This window comes from Gavialis gangeticus, unplaced genomic scaffold (genome assembly GCF_001723915.1).
Source record: "Gavialis gangeticus isolate Ggan-Ray unplaced genomic scaffold, GavGan_comp1, whole genome shotgun sequence".
In the NCBI taxonomy this organism is placed as follows: Eukaryota; Metazoa; Chordata; order Crocodylia; family Gavialidae; genus Gavialis; species Gavialis gangeticus.
In genome coordinates this window covers 71,514,528-71,518,723 of record NW_017729025.1, presented here as the reverse complement: position 1 = coordinate 71,518,723, position 4,196 = coordinate 71,514,528, and the positions used below count along the sequence as shown (strand labels likewise).

The 4,196-nt window shown below is 43.1% G+C and overlaps 1 protein-coding gene across 1 annotated transcript in view; it reads right to left on the bottom strand.

Moving 5' to 3' along the window:
* STXBP6 (syntaxin binding protein 6) overlaps positions 1-4,196 on the bottom strand; it is a 295,237-nt gene that overhangs the window by 290,474 nt on the left and 567 nt on the right. The gene's annotated exons all lie outside the window — the stretch shown is intronic.

The following is a 4,196-nucleotide window of genomic DNA, read 5'->3' as shown; positions in this document are numbered from 1 at the left end:
CCCTTGCCCCTGGAAATACTCCTTTCAGCAAGGGGTTTTGCTATCTCAGAACCAGAAAAATAACAAAATATATTCTAAAAAGCAAACATCTAAAACATTAATTTAAAAAAATATTTTTGCCCTGGTTTACTTGTGTGTGTGTAATGTGCATAGAGATGATTGTGTAAGCTTAAAATTAAGTCTTACTCTTGCATGTTGGGGGGGTGAGTATAGTTCTGTAGGGAGCTGTGGGTGCATACGTAGGGTGAGGGAGCATGTGGATTTTTGTATGGATACATGTGGTGTGGGGGGTGGGTGGCTCGGGTGTGAGTGTGTGTGGATGCACATGTATGGTGGGGTGTGCATGTGGGACTCACCCTACAAGCATACACGCTCTGCCCCTGCCTACATTCATGCACACACACACACACACCCTGCCTACACGCATACACATGCGCACACTCTGCTCCTGCCTGCGTGCGTGCACACTCCCCCGTACTGGTATGGGACCGTGCTGTCCGGTCCAGTCATTCAGCCAGGAGCCACGTGGTGCTGGAATAGGGCAGGGGCAGGAAGCAGGAAAATAGCTGAGGGTGGGCGGGGCTGGGTTCCTGCCTCCTGCTCCCCCTGGGTCTTACTGCCCCTGGCTCCTGTCATCTTTGACAGGCAGTCAGATAAATATTTTCTAAATTTTTTAGGAGTCCCGTGGGCTGGACAGAATGGCCTGGCAGGCCGAATCCAGCCCACGGGCCATATTTTACCCACCCCTGTATTAGAGAAAGGAGCATACCTTCATTAAATACCAGATTAAATCATTTAATCATAAAAGGCTTTAAAGGAAGAGCTATTGTTCAAACACTTGGTTTAGTTGCAAAAAGAAACAACTAAACTGTTTTAGATTATATTAGTTTAATAAACTTGTCTAGTGAATGTCCTTCAAAAATTTACTTTTGCTATATACAGTATATCTATACCTCTCGATCAATCAAATCGAGAGATATAGATATAATCTTGAAAATACACAGAACCTGTCCTTCCTAAGAAATCAGAAGTCATTTCTGTTATGGTATCTTAGAAAATCAGAATTAGCTGTCATTCCTGGGAGTAAGGCAGTAAGGCTTGCCCTACAGGCAAGAAGTTTGGAGAATTTATTCAGAGTACAATGCCCATTTGCAGAATATTTGGTTAGTTGTATCCTATTTTTTTTAAATCTACTTATATGGGTTTTTTTTAAAAAAAACAAAAACAAAAACAAACTAGTAAAAAATTAGTTGACATTTATTAGTATTGATAAGATCTTGGCTTTCTTTCAGGCTGTGTATCTAGCTCTCAATTATTTGTCAATCTGGGGGAAAAAAAAGTTAGTGCAGGAGATTTACTGACTAATTTAAATTCACATGTGCAGGATCAGTGCACGTAGCAGTCCACCATCCAACTGGATTTATGAACTCTTCAGTATATCTGATTCGAGACGCAAAGATTTAGTAAGTGATTCCACACTCCTACTACTTGAACCTCACACCAATGCCAAAGACTCAATCTAAAAACAAGGGATTTAAAGAAACTCTTAAGTGACACTGTCTGCCCCACGTATACCATCTATAAAAACTCCTGTGGACTGTGATACCAGGAATAAGAGAGAGCCCTCTACTTCTTCTAAGACAAACCCTAGGAAAAGCCATATCAAACCAGGATGCAGACTTTCCTATTCAACACTGCCAATAATTACCTTAGCTGGACACCTCCTTGAAGTGCAAATGCTCTAGTTGCAAAAGAAAGGACAAGAAAGAAAAAGAACAAATCCACTATTACTTTGACAGCTCCATAATACACCAAAAATCAGACTGACAGAAGTAATCTTAGCTATTTCTCTCTAGATTCAGCACAGTACAGAATTTATTCACCACATTATGGAAGCCAAGTATATTCCATGGAGACAATGGATCTTGTTCGTTTTAGAGAGTAAAATTAAAACAATGCCCTCACTCTCTGAGCTCTTGAGTGTAACTTCTTAAAGATAACAACAACAACAATACAATAACTAAACATTTATTAGATAACATTTCACTTGTTTACAAAGTTCAACTCCACAAAATATAAAAAAAATGTAAAAATGTCATAAGAGAAAATGTGTCAGTGAATACTATAAATCAAAGTATACCACAAAAATATCCTAGCTAGCCAATTATTTAAAAAATAAAGGATTTTGAAATTAATTTTCCTTGTAGGGAAATTTGCTATACCCAGTCTGAAGATCACAAGAATATTTGGAGGGGACGGTAACCCTTATTTATTTCTGGCCTTTTCATAATACACATCATCATCACCTGCTTTCTTGCCAATTAGATGTCGTTTAGTTTTGAATGCAAACAACTGTAAATGCAAAGACCAAAGTCTACTGGGGAAACTCTGGAAAGTTGAGATGAACCAAATGAAGATGTGAAATCAATGCGCACAAATTAAATCATGTTAAATCCCCCCCGTGGCTCTTCTCATTCAAGAGTACAGTGGCTCTAGTTTGCTGTAACTTAATTTGCCACAGAGGAACAAAGTCTGCATGGGGAAGCTTTTGCAAAATAAGGCAAGGTGTGAAATTAAAGTGCCGGAGCAATTTTGGACTTATTTCCTACATGGACACAATAAAAAATGGGCATGTTTGCTCTTTAGCTTAAATGACTTCCAAACTAAACCAAATTACAAAGGCTCACAGTAACATCTAGGAGCAGAGCTGGTGAGGAATAGCTCTTCCATAACCTATTCTGAACTATTTCCTAAGGCCCTAAACTACTTTACTTTAAAAGGCCTTTTCCCTAGCAGGCAAACAGATTAATCAGCACTTGAGGAAATCTGATTTTTGGAATAATTCCTAGAAGCAATGGTTTCTACATCTGCACTTAACCTTCCCTAGCCTCAAGGAGCGGCTACCTCACCTTGGCAAAATGGAATCAGCTTCCCATTTTGACTATTTTCATTGATAAGCAACGGCACAGTTTTCTTCGCGACTCTTTCCAAGGTGAAAGAGAGACATAATAGTTGCTTCAACTTGTTATTCCACAATGGTGAAAACATAGAAAGACTGCAGAGGTGGAAAAGAAACCTCTGACTCTTGCCAATTCAGTGTCTCACGGCCCAGGTAGAAGTTCTCTGCTCTATTTCTCTCCTGTAAGAGCTAAATGGGCAAAAAGAGATGGGAGGTCACAGTGACCTACTCTATGGCTACGTGCCGCAGCCTTGACTAGATACAGCTACTAGAGGAGAATCAAAATAATGCAATGCCTAGCCTTCAGTTCAGAAGGGAGGGGAAGGATCTGGGTCTATTGTCTAGTGATGCTGAACAGGAGAATACTGAAGAGATGCCAGTATTGTTCGCATCCCATGAACTGCAATTCCTGAAAGACAAGTGTGTCGGAGGCAGTGCGCGTTGACTGTTGATCTGATTCACACAATCAAAAGCAATGGGACTTTCCCTGCCTCCAAATAAAACAAGGGCTAAAGAAGCTCCTGAAAGATAAATTGGGACTTACAGGGGGCAGTGATTAAAGAAAGCCATCCAAGTGATGCCAACCATAAAAGGAAAACTGTTTCTCTTGAGAGATGACGAAAGGGGAGAGGGGTGGAGCAGAACGACAGGGTTTTTCAGGGACGCGCTGCCCTGCAGTGCCTCGGACCTGCGCACCCCTTGTTACAGTACAGGACAACATGGAAATGGGCTTTAGAGATAAGCAAAACTTGGGAGGGCAGCTAACTCTTGGTCCATCTCCTGGCTGAATGGCATCAGAAACAAACAGGGCCCAAGCAACTTCATGGGGGACTATTCGGTGGCCGCTCAAGGCGACTTTTGTTGAAACATCACAATGTCCAAAGTGGCAAGGATGAGGCGGCCTCTGAGCCTGGTTGTTGAGCTGCAAGAAGCAGCTCCCAGCTCCACGTTTCCCTGCTGTCCTGCTCCTGGCACAGAAGCCTGGAGCCGGCTTGGGAGGCAGAACTCCCTTGACCCGTTTGTTGAGTAACAAGGCAGGATCTCCAATTAAAGGTGGGGGGTGAGAAACCTCTGATCAAACAAAGCCTCCGCCCACAGGCTCGGGTGCCAGCATGCCTCGGATCCCACGTACCAGCCGCGAAAACTTTAGCAGCCGCAGCCAAGGCAGAGCCCGGGGGAAGGGGCCAGCGGCCCCGCGCGGCGGGAGCGGCCGCCGGGGGGGCGGAGCCGGGACGCG